At 30.3% G+C, this 17,712-nt stretch overlaps 1 protein-coding gene across 1 annotated transcript in view; it reads left to right on the top strand.

The window, feature by feature from the left end:
- LOC119602819 (probable WRKY transcription factor protein 1) overlaps positions 1 to 17,712 on the top strand; it is a 150,832-nt gene that overhangs the window by 124,010 nt on the left and 9,110 nt on the right. The window lies entirely within an intron of this gene.

Raw genomic sequence — 17,712 nt, forward strand, 5'->3', positions numbered from 1 at the left:
CTAGTTCAGTTCTAGTTCAGTTCTAGTTCAGTTCTAGTTCAGTTCTAGTTCAGTTCTAGTTCAGTTCTAGTTCAGTTCTAGTTCAGTTCTAGTTCAGTTGTAGTTCAGTTCTAGTTCAGTTCTAGTTCAGTTCTAGTTCAGTTCTAGTTCAGTTCTAGTTCAGTTCTAGTTCAGTTCTAGTTCAGTTCTAGTTCAGTTCTAGTTCAGTTCTAGTTCAGTTCTAGTTCAGTTCTAGTTCAGTTCTAGTTCAGTTCTAGTTCAGTTCTAGTTCAGTTCTAGTTCAGTTCTAGTTCAGTTCTAGTTCAGTTCTAGTTCAGTTCTAGTTCAGTTCTAGTTCAGTTCTAGTTCAGTTCTAGTTCAGTTCTAGTTCAGTTCTAGTTCAGTTCTAGTTCAGTTCAGTTCTAGTTCAGTTCTAGTTCAGTTCTAGTTTCAGTTCTAGTTCAGTTCTAGTTCAGTTCCTATTCAGTTCTAGTTCAGTTCTAGTTCATTCTAGGTTCAGTTCTAGTTCAGTTCTAGTTCATTCTTCTAGTCAGTTCTAGTTCAGTTCTTAGTTCGAGTCAGTTCTAGTTCAGTTCTAGTTCAGTTCTAGTTCAGTTCTAGTTCAGTTCTAGTTCAGGTTCTAGTTCTAGTGCAGTTCTAGTTTTTAGCTTAGTTCTTGTTATGGTAATTTAGGTTTTGAAAAAGAAACAATATTTTCATTCCTTCATGGCAGCCGCAAATTCAGTAAATGGGATAAAAATGGTTTTTATTACTTTTGTGCAAAAAATTCTTAATGTTATATTAATGCACTTTATCTAATAGAATTTTAATTTTTTTTTTAATATGTTAAAATGATTAACTACTCATGCATCATTTAACGTAAGGAGCAGAGAAATATTCTTAAGAAAATTTACGAAAATCTTTATAGTTTTCACAATCTTTTCAATTTTCATAGTTATAAAGTAGTCAGAAAAAAATAGTAAAAAAATTCCATAATAATGTTTTTCCATTATAATTTTTTTTTCTTTATATTTATTTGAAAGTTATTATTTTCTTTACTACTATTAATTTTTTCCTATTTTTCTCTTTTATATTTTTTTTTTTGTTATATTTTCCCAATAAGCAAATTTATTTTTTTTTTTTTTTTTTGTTAAAAATATGTCCTACAGTTCACGAGTCTGGCCTCTACTAAATTAAACAAGAACGTGGTATATAAAACCTTCCTAGATCACAGTAAAATAATTTGACCATATATTGACTCCTTACAAAACTGCTGGGTTATACTATATTATACATCGAAGAAGATGAAACGAAAACAGTTCATTGCAAACAGGATTTAGTTGTTTATGATTAATGTTTTTCATTCTTTTTTTTATTTTCTACAACAAATTGCAACTGCATTTTTCGCAAAATTTTTTTCTTTAGCTCTAGACAATTTCTATACATTTTTATTTTTTTTTTTTTTTGTCGTTCAACCCATTTTAAAATGACAAGGTGAAGGTAACGATGTGTAGCTCCTCACGAAAACAGAAAATGGAAATACAATTTAAGTGCTACGGAGAAGATGAAGAAAAGAAATGTCATACATGAATGTACCACTATGAGTAGTTTTAACTGGTATAATAAGATTTTGTTACCCATAAGAGAGACGATGGTACAATATTTTGTCATAGATAAATTATTAATGTTGCTTTTCTATTCAAAAAGTTTTTTTATTCTTCTTCTTAAGCCAGAGGTCATATAAAAATAATTGAGGTTAAAGAAAAGAGTGTACAGAAAAATTGATGCAAGTGGCTGTTTTGTGTCATCATGTGTATATATACTTTTTATTTTAAAGGATATTTTGAAAAGTTTACAGTAATGCAAGTTAATAATAAATCTTATTTGAGAGAAGAATTTTATTATTTTTCTTAAGTTTAAGTGATTTCGGATTTTAGTTGTTGTTGTATTTTAAAAAGTTAAACAAAAATTGTTATTGAGCTCATAAATAGCAATCTACTGGATCTCAAAGGTCACAAGAATCCATTTTATTGCATTTGTATAATTGACATATTCTATAGTTAAAATGAAAATGGGCAGGGTCATAAATTGGGCGTTGCACTTCCCAATATTAAATATTTCTATAAAATTTTAATTAACAGCATCAAAACATTCCAAGAAATGAAATGGGCGGGGTCATTAAGTGGGCGTTGCACCTCCCCATATCAAATATTTCCATAAAAATGTAATTAAAAGTAAAACATTGCAAGAATTAACCAATTAATTATTATTTGATTTAGTAGAAATAAAAAGTATCAATGTACAGTCGGGCATGGACGACCATATGATACCCTATACTAGTGAGTATGTTAAAAATGTGAATTATTTTTTAAATAATAAAGCATTTAATTTGATTTTTGCCTGAATTCCGGAATATTTTTACTTATTGTTGACAAAAAAAAAAAAATAGTTTCTACAAGAGGGCTCATATGGGGGTGAGGGTAGAATAAGCCTATCCTTATAAATTTTGGTAGATGAATTTACGTCTACATCAAAGTTATTTATATAAGATTTCATCGTCTTATTGGTGTTTATAAGTGAATTTTGACGTTAAAGTCATTTTCGGAAGGGGAATTTGTATGGGGTGTAAGGTCAAATGAGGCCCGTTCATAACAAAAATCGGCAATGTCGTTTAAACTTATATAAAACTAAATTTTGCCGATTTTTGTTGACATACTGGAACATTTAACGTAATTATGAGCTCAAAAGCCCTATTTTGGGGGTACGCTTGTAAGGGGGATAGGCAAAATGATGGACCGATTTCAACCATTTGCAATAGTGTTTGTCCTTGAAAGAAGAGTATGTGCCAAATTTTATCAAATTATCTTCAAAATTGCTTTACATGGACAGACAGACGTCTGGACAGACGGACATAGCTAAATCAAAAAGAGCCGATTGGTATACTTTAAGGTGGGTATAGGACCAATATTTTTGGGTGTTATAAACATCAGCACAAACGTATAATACCCTCCCCACTATAGTGGTGTAGTGTATAAACATGAGTGTAATCTGAATAGTGGGTGTGGCATCTTCAACTGAAATAAGTTTTTAACTAATATCTAGATAAAATCTTGTCCCAAAACTGTAAATGAAAAATTTGATTTTACTTTTATGTAATATAAATCAACATCGAAGGAATTAAAATAGTAGGCGTGGCACCAGCTACAAAATTAAATAATTATTGAATATTTTTAAATGTTTAACTTTTAAATGTAGGTCCCTTTAATATAAAAATTTGAATTCAATGACGCCACATCATTCACTACGACGGGATGTATTTGACACGGAAGACCAAGAATTAAAGGTATTGCTCCATGAAGATTACTTTCAAACTAGACAAGAGTTTGCAAAATCATTGAATGCTTATAAAGCAGCAATTTCATAACCTTTGCTAGTTACAGGATCAATCCAAATGTAGGAAAATTGAGTAACGTACTAATTGAAGTGAAGGGATCTTGAAACGCTTTAAAATAAAATAATTCTTATACCAAAAGGGAATGATCTATATTAGGTGGAACTACAAGGATTCTATTTATTATGAAATCTGGCCAGACAGAGAACCTTTACTGAATGGCAAGCATTGGCCAAAAACGGCCAGAATATGTGTCAAGCCATGACTTATAGTAAAAAGTGGAAGGGAAGTTTTGCGTCATCCGCCATAACTCTACCCTGATCGACAACTATTTCATCAAATCTGGGCATTCTTAATTGATTTAATTCCTTAAAATACTAAATATTCTTCAATCTTAAAATACTAAAGATTCTTCATTTCCTAGCATTTGTTGATATTTATTTGTTCGAGTACTATTGTTGCTGATTGTGTTTATTGTTATTACCAGCAGTTAACCAACAATCCAACCAACTAACTTACTACAAAATTCCAATTTCCCGTTGACTTTACTTTTCAAAAAATAAAAACTGTTTGTTCAAACTTATTCTTATGCTGAAGAAACAGAAATAATACTTGAAGTTGTTTTTTTTTTTTTGTTGAAATATTTTCTTCATTTTTTATATCCTTTTTTGTTTGTTCATATTTTAAGTGTTTGAACAGCAAAAAAACTGCTGTAGACCTTTTGTATTGATATTTTGCAACTACGAATTTTATAGCTGTTGTTTGCTTAAAGCGCTTAGTATGACTTTTTTTAAGCATTCATGCATATTTTTGTTTTCATTAAACTTATTTTAAAAGTATTAAAGTTATTTTTCCATAAACAATTAAACGATCCGTTATCTCTCTCTAAGTTGTTCGTCTGAATTTTAAAGATGAGTAAAATTTCGTCACTTTGTCCTACCTTTCGGCCCAAAACAAAACTAACTAAAATTGTTTGGTCAATTTCAATTTTGAATATCATAAATATCAGTAATGCTTGTCTATTGTTAAATATTTAATTTTCCCTGAGAATATTTTTCTTAAAACATAAATAGTAACTCACGTAGAATAGTAAATGCTAAAGGAATAAAATCCTTTAAGGCCTATAATGTTTCTTCCCATAAATATACATTATTTTTATTCAAGTAACAAGAAAACTATTTACTGCATTCTGTGGTGTTACATTTCTATAGGTTTATCGATGGTCCTTCGCAAGAGTTCCTGCATACATATACATACATACAATAGTAACTATACAATTGCAATTTAATATGCAAATGTGTGCATGTGTTTGCCAGAGGAAACAGTTGTTTTTTTCTTTTCGTTATTGCAGTTTGCACTTTCTTTACACAGATTTGTTCTTTCACTCTTTTTTTGTTCATTGAACAGGATTTCTTGTGCAATTTTTTCTCCATTTTTTATGTCCCTCTGTTCAAGTTTTGTCGTTAAGTTATTTTCCATTATATTTTAAACACACAAAAGTATTATTGTATGTCTTTTGTAGGGAACAATTGTGGCCAGAAGTTTTATTTCTTTTGAGGCCAACACAATCTTCTTGGCATAATAAAAATGTCTTTAAAATTAAATAATAATTTAAATAAATTATTTTGTTTTGTTTTTTTTTTGTGAAAAAAAAAATACAAATAATGTAATTACATGTTGTAAATATGTAAATGACATTTTGAGCATAATGTCCGTGGGTAATTCAAAGAATTAAATAATTTTTAACAAAATATTTATAAAGAAATGTTTTCAAGAACTTTAAATAACTGAGCGAACTTTTAATTTCAGTTTTGGGTGAATTTTATAATACAACATTAGTTTTTAATTAAAAATACTTTAAAATGTTTATAAGTAAATCTGTGTTAAATGTTTAAATTTGAATTTAAGCATTTTTTATTACAAATTTTTCATTAGAAAATAATTTATGGCGAAGAATTTCCAGATTATTTAAAGACATACAAAGAATACAGACATAAAATGTTTAATTGTTGAGGAAAGGACGCTCATAGAAATAGCATAAGGACTCATCAAAGTTTTCAGATTTCCCCTCAAAACCCTTATTGTTCGATCAAATTATTCAGTTCTACTTTTTATACCCACCGCCAAAAAAAAAGATGGGGGTATATTGTTTTCGTCATTCCGTTTGTAACACATCGAAATATTTGCTCAAATCAATAAAAGTATATATATTCTGGGTCCTTATTAGATTCTGAGACGATCTATCCATGTCCGTCCGTCCGTCTGTCCGTCTGTTGAAATCACGATAGGGACCACACGGGAGGAGCAATACAGCTGAAATTTTGCATATATATTCTCTATTTATAAGAATTGTTTGATATTATAAATTGACAAAATCGGTCCACGTTTTCGCATAGCCCCCAAGTGGCCCCCCGAAAACAGTCATAACTGGTTTAAAAATACCAGTATAACGATAAAATTTTACATAAATAAGTCTTATGTGAACGTAAATCTCTTAACCAAATTGTATGAGGATCGCTCAATAATTGACCCTATATAAGGTCCCGGTTCAGAAATTCGATATAAACAAGTTTTGTATGAGTTAAAATCTCTCTATTAACTTTTGTGAGGATCGGTCCATTATTGAAGATTCGGCATGGTCGAATATAACACACTTACTTGTTTAATTTTGATATTATATAGAAGGAAACACGGACGATAATAGAATGTAAAATATGAGCGATATTATTAATAATCATCGCCCGAAACAGAAATTAAGCAAACGGCAGGAATCAGTTGTTATACGGATAGCTAAAAGGCAAATTGGGTCTACATTAAAAGCTTGCTTTCCAAATCACTAGGTCTCACAACATTAGCTTCCAGGAGGGAGTCCATTCTATCATGGAATGTGAAAAATAGATTTGACCGCATTGAACATTAGAAGCAATAACTCTTCTCTCTCTTAAAAAATTGTAAGGGACTATATCCTGAGTTTCTGATTCCGTAGATCACCAAAATTTCTCACAAGAAAGAGCGTACAACAGGCCCTATAGCAGTCTAAGGTCTGATGACTCAATCTTTATTCAGAACAATTGATTTATAATTGACCACAATCTTTATCCTCCAATCATACATTCTTACATGTTAAAATTAGTATTATTACCAAGATGTTTACTAGGGTACTAATCATAGGGACCTTTCCCATCTAAATTATCCTTTACGCACATTCTGCAGACAAAACACACACACCTAATTACAAACGAAACTACCGTCAGACAGACAGACATACAAACACGCATTGAATACAAAGTGCTTGCACTTCAATATCTCTGATGTCGCGAGACATCTTTTACAAGCCAGTCAGTCTATATGTATGTGCGTGTATCATTGTATATGCTTCTCTGAACAATTGGGTGTCATGGCTAAATGGCCTAAAGCTTTAGCGTTAAATTGAAAATTTTTGCAAAACCAGCTTGAGGGATTTTAAACAAAGCAAACAAGCATTCAAAACAAGATAAAAGATTAAATATTTTGTTAGATATCACTGTAGACGGGGGCAAAATACATTTGCAAAAATTGTTATTTTCATAAATATTAAATAATATTGTTTAAATAAAGAATTAATTATAATTTAGAAATTGAAAAATTTTTTTAGAATAAAGGGAATAACAAACGAAAATTAATTTTGAAATGTAGGCAACACATGGTTCTTTTTTGGTTTGATTCAAAAAAGTACCATTTACATTTGAAAAATTTTGTTATACTTCTGCTTAATAACAAAAAAATATATTCATAAATTGTCTTCACACACTCACATTTTACTGTATATTTTTTATAAAGTGTGTCATATATCTAACACCTATTAAAAATAGTTTGAAAAAATAGAAAATAAAAACCAAACCTAATGGCCTATAGGCATTACCATACCGCCACAGTGGGGCAGAATGGAAATTTTTTGGAAATAAATCTGGCATTTCTAAACGGCTGATCCGATCGGGATAAAATTTGGCGTGAGCGTAGCCAAGGAGTATTCGAGTTTAAGTTTTGAAGATGAACCCTGCAGATGCCCCAGGAACGGCGCTGTGGCGGCTCAAAGTAGGGTACCTACGACATGTAAAATTTTTAAACTCGTGCCATTTTTTTGTTTTTCACCCAAATACAAAGATTTATATTTTGTGAAAGCGCTCGACGAGATCTTGAAAAAACATGCTTGGACATACTACTTATCTCTTATAATATCCGAGTTATAGGCATTTAAAAATTTAGTGATACAAAATTTACCATACCTTGGTCCGCCTTTTTTTGAATACCGGGCGTAATTTTGGACCAAATGGACTCAATTTTTTCTTGTTAGTTAGACAACAAAATTTCCAATAATATACAAAAAACTTCAGATCAATATCGTTTACAGATCCAAAAATATACGTTTTTTAATTTAAAAATTCAAAAATTTTTAGATTTTTGGCGTTTTTTTTGCCAAAAATGTGTCTTAACTCTTTTATTAATAAAATAAAATTTTTATTAAGAACATATAACAATTTTATAGTTTTCTAAAAGGTATCTTTACGCAGAACGCTTTGGCGTAAAAAACTTGTCCTATTTTTTGAAAATGTTGCCACTGCGTCCTTCCGAATATGACCTATTTTTTATCAAAACTTCAACTTTGGGCGACATGTTCTAAAATCCCAAAGCTGGGATCAGAAAACTGAAAGCAGTTTTGGAAACCTCAATATGTTTTCTATTTACTCCAAAAGTATTTTCCCAGCCCTGAAAGAAATGTGGACCCTATGGGCAAAAAAGTAAAAAATCCCATTTTTGGGATTTTCATTCCTATTTTTGGGAATTGCGGGATGCCCTTTGACCTTTTCAATTTTTTTTTACATATTCTTATTTGAAATGACAAATTTAACAAGCGTTGAAAATTTCATTGAGTTTTGTTCATAAATAAAGATTTTGTCATATATTACATATTTGTTTAATTTCTAAAACTATGATTTATATCAAAATTTTAATAGGATCGCAGATAGCTACAACAATTTAGTCCATATTTATCCCTTAATATCATTTTTTAGTTAGATATGGAAATTCTCGACCCTTTACAAAAAATTTCAAGCCAATATCTCAATTACATTCAAAAATATGTTCATTTAAACCTGTGTCCTTTAATTTCATCTTTTTCATATTTTAGTATTAAGTATGACAGAACATATTTAAATCTTATATTTACCTATTTTCTATTTGTTTGCTTATCCTTATAATTGAAAGGTCCTATTATGCTTAAATTTTCAAAAATTTATAACTATTTTTTACCTAAATTTTTTCGACAGATCATTTCGTTCTGTTTCGTTTATGATCATGTAGGTAAAAATGTACAGGTAATGATAATTTCGATTCATTCACTAATAAGAAATATCAATGACTGAATTACAGGTTATAGTAATATAGTCCTAAATGTTAATAGGTAGACAATTCGTAATTTTTTACTTTGGAATACCTGTATCGGAAATGACAAGAATTGGTATATAAGTAAACTTCTCAGATTTTAAGTACCATATTTAATAAATCTACAATGAAGATTACATTAAAGTACGAAGAGTTGTGTTCCGTTTTATGGAGTATATCTTCAAAAGGGCCAGAAAGAATTGAAGACATTTCAAATTATATAAAAACTACATATAGTAGAAAAGTAGACAAAACAGGCATATCAAAAATTGAAAACTTTTTAAAACTTTTTGATGTAAAAAGTAAGTCTGTGGATGGAAATCAAAAGAAATATCGATTAAAATTTTGTAGTTGGATGGAAACTACTACGGAAATCTCAACTTACAACACATCAATAGGAGCGCCTTGCAAGTCATACGAAGACTTATGTTCAAGGTAAAAAAAAGAGGGTCACACAAAAACTTTTTTCAATCTCAAATGAGGAAATTGCTGATACATTTAACGAAATGCTGAAAAAGGAAAACCAACATATGGATGTCGTACATATTGCAACTATTCTTCCTAATGCATCACCAAAACGACTTAAGCGAATTGTGGAAAGTATACCAACTCCAACATCATAATCAAATTTTACTGAAGAGGAAGCAATAGCGCTTATGTTGGAACTGGGTCTCAGTCGAAATAAGTACCAAATATTAAGAAAAGCTCTGCATGAAAAAGGACACAATATATTACCATCATACAAGGCGATCCAGGAAAAAAAAAACAAACTATCCTACTAAATCAACAAAAAATAATGAAGAATTGAAAGAACTGAGAGCTGCGAAAAAAAGCAGAATCCAAGAAGAATTTAAAGTTCAGATGGGATTAAACATCGACAAACCACTTTCAAGTTGCGGTAGTACAAATGACGGTAATACGTCGAGAAGGTTTTTTCGTGATTTTGAAATTACTTCAAAAATAACTGGAATCGACAAGGAGTTGCTTCGAAGAGTTAAAACTATTTTAATGGCATGGTAAACATAAAATTAATGAAAATCAATTTGGGGAATACACATCTGAAATTTCTAAATTACTTGTATCTCTGTATCCATGGAGGGAACTAACACCAACAGTACACAAAGTATTGTGTCATGGTCAAATAATAATTGAATCGAATATTCTTCCACTTGGAGAGTTAACAGAAGAAGCCCAGGAAGCGAGGAATCGAGATTTTAAGCATGTTCAACTATTCAGCTCAAGAAAATGCTCCAGGCAATCACAGAATGAAGATATTTTTAATAGTTTACTTCTATCTTCTGATCCTGTTCTTTCAACTATGCGAAAAAGATGGATTTGTTATGAAACTCTATCATCTCAAAACAAGGAAGATTTAAAGGACTTATATTACCTTCTGGATATGTATACCGATATGACAGATTATTTTATAGAAAATAAGTAGTGTTAGGAATTAACTATATAAGTAGGTTGTAAGAATTAATTGTATTATGTTTAAGATAAACAGTTCAAATAAAACAAGTTAGAGTGCTATATTCGGCTGAGCCGAATCTTAAATACCCTCCACCAGCAACTTTTGTATTAATACATTTCTAATTAATAAAATATTTGTAGAAATAAGTTTTCTCATGTCTTAAATAGAAAAATCCCAAGATTTAAACAGCTTAAATCTACTACAATTCCAAGATTTATTGAACATTAGAAACGCCACTTTCATTTAAATTTTTATAGCGCCCTAAGATATGCTTTAGCGATATCTCGTATTTGCATGTATGCATGTGTGTGAAAGATTTAAGGATTTTAAAAATACATACATATAGATAATTTTGTTCTACACAAATTGATAATGCAAATAGTTAAATACGGTTAATGCGCTTTTAGGGGCAGGACCTAGTATGAGAGATATGACCAAATATAGACCGTTCGTGAAAAATGTTTGAAATAACATTAAGTGCTTTTTGCATTACAAAATAGTATTTATGAACAAAAATAGTATTTATTTATATCATTATTTGGTAATGAGTTATGTGCCTTTAAGTGTTTTTCTGAAAGGGACCTTGTATGGGAGCTATGATCAATTATGGATCGATAGGAAAACAATTTCACAGTAATATTTCTCTGTATATGAGCAATATTTCTGCCAAACTTTATATGGATATCTTAATTTAGTAATGAGTTATGTGCGTTTAAGTGATTTTCGGGATGGGACCTTGTATGGGAGCTATGACCAGTTATGGACCGATCGGAAAAAAAATGATCTGTAATATTTCTGTGCATATGAGTAATATTTGTACCATATGGGTATCTTAATTAAGTAATGAGTTATGCGCGTTTAAGTGATTTTCGGGAGGGGACCTTGTATGGGAGCTATGACCAATTATGGACCGATCGAAAAAATTTCACAGTAATATTTCTGTGCATATGAGTAATACTTGTGCCAAATTTTATATTGATATCTTAATTTAGTAATGAGTTATGCGCGTTTAAGTGATTTTCGGGAGGGGACCTTGTATGGGAGCTATGACCAATTATGGACCGATCGTAAAAAAATTTCACAGTAATATTTCTATGCATATGGGCAATACTTATATAAAATTTTATATGGATATCTTAATTTAGTAATGTGTTATGCGCGTTTAAGTGATTTTCGGGAGGGGACCTTGTATGGGAGCTATGACCAATTATGGACCGATCGGAAAAAAATTTCATAGTAACATTTCTATGCACATGGGCAATACTTATACCAAATTTTATATGGATATCTTAATTTAGTAATGAGTTATGCGCGTTTAAGTGATTTTCGGGAGGGGACCTTGTATGGGAGCTATGACCAATTATGGACCGATCGGAAAAAAATTTCACAATAATATTTCTGTGCATATGAGTAATATTTGTACCAAATTTTATATGGATATCTTAATTTAGTTATGAGTTAAGCGCGTTTAAGTGATTTTCGGGAGGGGACCTTGTATGGGAGCTATGACCAATTATGGACCGATCAAAAAACAATTTCACAGTAATATTTCTATGCATATGGGCAATACTTATACCAAATTTTATATGGATATCTTAATTTAGTACTGAGTTATGCGCGTTTAAGTGATTTTCGGGAGGGGACCTTGTATGGGAGCTATGACCAATTATGGACCGATCGAAAAAAACTTTCACAGTAATATTTCTATGCATATGGGCAATACTTATATAAAATTTTATATGGATATCTTAATTTAGTAATGAATTATGCGCGTTTAAGTGATTTTCGGGAGGGGACCTTGTATGGGAGCTATGTCCAATTATGGACCGATCCATAAAATTTTTCCTCTGAAAGAATTCTATTGACATAAGATTTTATTTTGTAAAATTTTGTGAAGATATCGACATTGTGGCAGAAGTTATTAACAAAAAACCCATTTTCCGGGAATATGTACTTTTGTATGGGAGGTATATGAAATTGTGGACCGATTATGGCAACTTTCAGCAGGGATCATGATCTTGTGCAGAAACGAATGTATGGTGATTTCCATGGAATTATCTTGCATAGTTTTCGAGAAAATTACATCAGAATGTGTAAAAAATGCTTATTTTTTCCGAGGTTGTTTTAAATTTTGATTCATAACTTTTCCCGGTGTGAACCGATTTTGCCCATTTGCAATACCATACAACTTAGGAAAACGAAGAACATTTTGGGAGAATTTGGTTAAGCTCTATTGCTTCGTTTTATCGTGAGCGTGTTTTACACAGACAGACGGACAGACGGACAGACGGACATAGCTAAATCGACTCAGAATTTGATAAGGACCCAGAATATATATACTTTGTTGGGTCTCAGATGAATATTTCTTGGTGTTACACACGGAATGACAAAGTTATATATACCCTCTATCACCACTGATGGTGGTGGAGGGTATAAAAAGCTATTATACTAACTGATGATATTGTATTAAATTGTGTTTTATATTTCGGTTGGCGGGAAAGGTAATTTGTGTGGGGTGATTTAAGTGTTGTTGTGCGTGGCTCATAATAAAATTATAATTTTTTTTATTTAATATACAATATTATAATAAAATAATTAACTAAATAATTTTTAAAAATTGTCCAAATATTTTATTCAACACCAAATGTATGTTCTGTCATACTTAATACTAAAATATGAAAAAGATGAAATTAAAGGACACAGGTTTAAATGAACATATTTTTGAATGTAATTGAGATATTGGCTTGAAATTTTTTGTAAAGGGTCGAGAATTTCCATATCTAACTAAAAAATGATATTAAGGGATAAATATGGACTAAATTGTTGTAGCTATCTGCGATCCTATTAAAATGTTGATATAAATCATAGTTTTAGAAATTAAACAAATATGTAATATATGACAAAATCTTTATTTATGAACAAAACTCAATGAAATTTTCAACGCTTGTTAAATTTGTCATTTCAAATAAGAATATGCAAAAAAAAATTGAAAAGGTCAAAGGGCATCCCGCAATTCCCAAAAATAGGAATGAAAATCCCAAAAATGGGATTTTTTACTTTTTTGCCCATAGGGTCCACATTTCTTTCAGGGCTGGGAAAATACTTTTGGAGTAAATAGAAAACATATTGAGGTTTCCAAAACTGCTTTCAGTTTTCTGATCCCAGCTTTGGGATTTTAGAACATGTCGCCCAAAGTTGAAGTTTTGATGAAAAATAGGTCATATTCGGAAAGATGCAGTGGCAACATTTTCAAAAAATAGGACAAGTTTTTTACGCCAAAGCGTTCTGCGTAAAGATACCTTTTAGAAAACTATAAAATTGTTATATGTTCTTAATAAAAATTTTATTTTATTAATAAAAGAGTTAAGACACATTTTTGGCAAAAAAACGCCAAAAATCTAAAATTTTTTGAATTTTTAAATTAAAAAACGTATATTTTTGGATCTGTAAATGATATTGATCTGAAATTTTTTGTATATTATTGGAAATTTTGTTGTCTAACTAACAAGAAAAAATTGAGTCCATTTGGTCCAAAATTACGCCCGGTATTCAAAAAAAGGCGGACCAAGGTATGGTAAATTTTGTATCACTAAATTTTTAAATGCCTATAACTCGGATATTATAAGAGATAAGTAGTATGTCCAAGCATGTTTTTTCAAGATCTCGTCGAGCGCTTTCACAAAATATAAAAATCTTTGTATTTGGGTGAAAAACAAAAAAATGGCACGAGTTTAAAAATTTTACATGTCGTAGGTACCCTACTTTGAGCCGCCACAGCGCCGTTCCTGGGGCATCTGCAGGGTTCATCTTCAAAACTTAAACTCGAATACTCCTTGGCTACGCTCACGCCAAATTTTATCCCGATCGGATCAGCCGTTTAGAAATGCCAGATTTATTTCCAAAAAATTTCCATTCTGCCCCACTGTGTACCGTTAGAGAAAAATAATAGTAAAAACTCTCATATCATGCAAAAAATACTACAAAAAATAGACGACTAAGTACATCTAAGTCAACACACAATTTAACTCAAAGAATGGGAAATTTTTAAGCAAAACAAAAAAATGGAAAAACAAAAGGATGCTGTAGCTATTACACTATTACTCTTGAGAATACTCAGGCATTTAAAAGTTAAATGTGTAAAAAGAATGTTCTATTACTGTAGCAGTTTGAGAGTGTTCACTTGTTTAGTATTTAGTAGTAGTGGTTTTGAAGTTGTTGTACTTATATCTTTTTTTTTGTTGTCATTCTATTTTGGGAGTATGAATGGTAAAAATAAAAGTGTGTCTACAATTTAATATCTTTTTCTATCTGACGATAAATGTTTACCCCTTGGCAATGTGACAATATGTGAACAACAAGAACAATAACATATGAGTGGTGTTGGGGGAATTTTTGAAATATTTTCCAAAAAAAAGGAAATTAAAAATATTGAGTAGGGCAAGCCCAACTACCTTTTTATAAAGTGTCCTATAGGCTCTTGGCACAATTACTTCTGGAGTTTTCTATAATATTGAACCTAGAAACCTATAAAAGGGGACTTTTTGGTACTTTTTCGCTCTTAAAAAGACACTTTTTCAATTTTATGTGATATTAAGCCTACACAGAGGGAAAAAAGACGTTTTAAAACTATACCCGCCTGGTACCAAATTGACTCCAATGTGTTTATAATATTTCAATAACATTCGTTGTCAAAGTATGTACGAATATTTCTCAAATCAATAACAAAACTATAAAAAATACACGACGCACAGTGGTATAGGAAAAAAAAAAGAGGGAAATAATTCGGTAACTTCTAAACAGTTAATCCGATTTTAATGAAATTTGGTATGCACAAAGAGGAGGTGTTGTCGAGTTTAGGTTTTGAATTTGGACCTTATAGGCCAACCAGGGGCCCGGCGGGGGTCTTCAAATTAGGACACCTCGGCTATGTTAAATTTTTAAAACGATCCTATTTCTTCATTTGAGTTCCGATTTAAAAAAAATTTCGTATATAGAAGCACTATAAAAAATGTCGTCGTAGCAGTAATTATCTCTTATAGTTTAGGAGATATTCGCATTTGAAAATTAAAATTTTAAAATTTTTACCGTCCTTACTTTAGTTTTTTTGATAATAGCGGGTCCAAATATTCCCGAACAAGTTTATATATCAAGCAGTGAAAGAATTATGTAAAAATCATGACTGAGTCCAAAGTTATAGGCATTTTAATTTAAAAAATAAAAAAAGGCGATTTTTTGTCATTTTTTTGGGAAAAAAGTATCTTTTTCTTTTTAAGTTATCTAAAAAGTTTTTAAGAAGATGTATATAGAATTTATACTTTTTGGAAAGCTGACTTTACATAAAGTACGATAAATGAAACAAAACCTAAAAATTTTTGATACCGAGGGGACCAGGTCCATCCAAAAAAACCCTATTTTTTATGGAAAATTAAATTTTGAGCAAAAATTCTCCAATCGCATAGTCGATATCAAATTATAGTGACCTGTTTTATATGACCCAATATGTTCTTAATAATTTTGTAACGGGTTTCGATAACCCCGCCCCTGGTATGGATATAATAGCCAAAAAACCAAAAAATCCCATTTTTGGGGTTTTTTAAAACTTTTTTGGGAATTCCGGGATTTCTAATAAGAAAATTCGAAATTTTTATTTAATTTTGGATTTTGAGTAAAAAAATCTACCTAACTGTAAAATTTCATCAAAAAATATTCATAAATAAAATTTTTATTGCAATTTGAAAAATTTGTATCTTCGCAAAAACTGAATAAAAAACATTTTTTAATTTTTTTTAAAAAAAGTATTCCGCGAATTTTTTAATTTTCAAAAATTATATACAGTTTTGAAAAATAGACAAAATTACCTTTCCATTGATATATAACATGCCTACCTAATGTTTTTTAAGTGACAAATTAATTAGGGAAAACTCAACATCTTTTAGAAAATTTACATAGCACTATTATTTTCATCCATAAGGTTAACTCTTAAATTTGTTACATATATTTCCCTCTTTTTTTTCCTATACCACTGTGCGACGTTATCAAAACAAACAAAAAATAATAATGTGTTAACAAAGTAACAACGCTATGTCGTCAAACAGAACGTTGCGTTGACGTTCATCAACGATGTATTGCTGAAATGACACAAAGCGTAATCGAAATTACAACAATGCAACGTTGTTGCAATGGCAGCGATCCGTTGTCAAAATTACAACGGTGGTTGTCAAAATGATAAATGGCTGTTATTGAAATGTTATACACATCCGTTGTTTAAATGTTAACAAACGTGATAAGCTCACTTTTGACAACGGATTGTATCAATTTCGGTACTTTTCTACCGGTTCAGAGTCCTGAGTGAATAAAATTATGTACGAAAGAATTTTTGATACTTTTTTGTTCTTTTTCCTAGAAACATATAAGAGTTTTTAGGTACTTCTTCAACTGGTACTTTTTGAGTCTTTTATAAAATTGAATCCAAAAACACAGTTTCTGGTACTTTTTCAAATGGTACTTTTATGATTTTATGAACGATTAAACCTAATATCATACATATTTGGAATAAAAATTTATAAGAGTAAACTTTTGGTACATTTTCGTTCTTTAATTGGTATTCTTTTTATATTAAATCTAGAAACATAGAATTAAACACGCCCTATTTGAATTAAAATCTATAAAAAGGGACATTCTGGTACTTTTGAGCTTTAGAAACAAGAGTCCGCCTGTCATACCTACCGCAGCCCTTGCAAACATTGAAAGCAAAGAACAAGTTAAAATTTTTAAGATAATTTTTCGAAATTTGGTCTTTTATTTTATTTTGTGCATTTCTACTTTTAATTGCTTAATATGTAAAATTTAAAAAAAAAAAAAAAACATCAAATAATACCTTCAATCAAAGAAACTGACAACATTTAATAAAAATAAAACTATATTCTCTTACTTTGTACAACTGAAATATCTATAAAAAGCGACATTTACATTCTTTCAACTAAATAAAAAATAAGGGTGTGAAGTTAAATTCGTCGGCCAGATACGTCCCACACCACATATGTCAAATACGTTCCACATACTATAAAATTCGTTTTCAAATGAATTAAAATTTATTTTTTAATAAAACGAGCACCAAATAAAATGTTTTTTAAGAAATAAAGTAAAATTATATTAAAATATATTCAAAAAATTAATATATAAAATAAAAATTAGTTAAAATAATTTTATACTCGTCAAATATGGTAGTAAAATATAGAATTTTCAAATGCAAAAAACAGACACTTGGAGAAGACATGAATCGGGGTACCGGCAGAGTGGAAGTAGCCCAGGACTAGTTCTTTCCAAAAACATATAGTTTGCATGCAATTCCAGCTCTGGATAATTTTGACGATTTTTTGAAAAATCATCAAATTTTGCCAAAAATAGTGGAATTTTCAAGTGGCTCCAAAGAGCATTTGGAGAAGACATG

This window comes from Lucilia sericata, unplaced genomic scaffold (genome assembly GCF_015586225.1).
Source record: "Lucilia sericata isolate MDLA Ls3-8-SP2 unplaced genomic scaffold, ASM1558622v1 Contig000255F_arrow, whole genome shotgun sequence".
In the NCBI taxonomy this organism is placed as follows: domain Eukaryota; kingdom Metazoa; phylum Arthropoda; class Insecta; order Diptera; family Calliphoridae; genus Lucilia; species Lucilia sericata.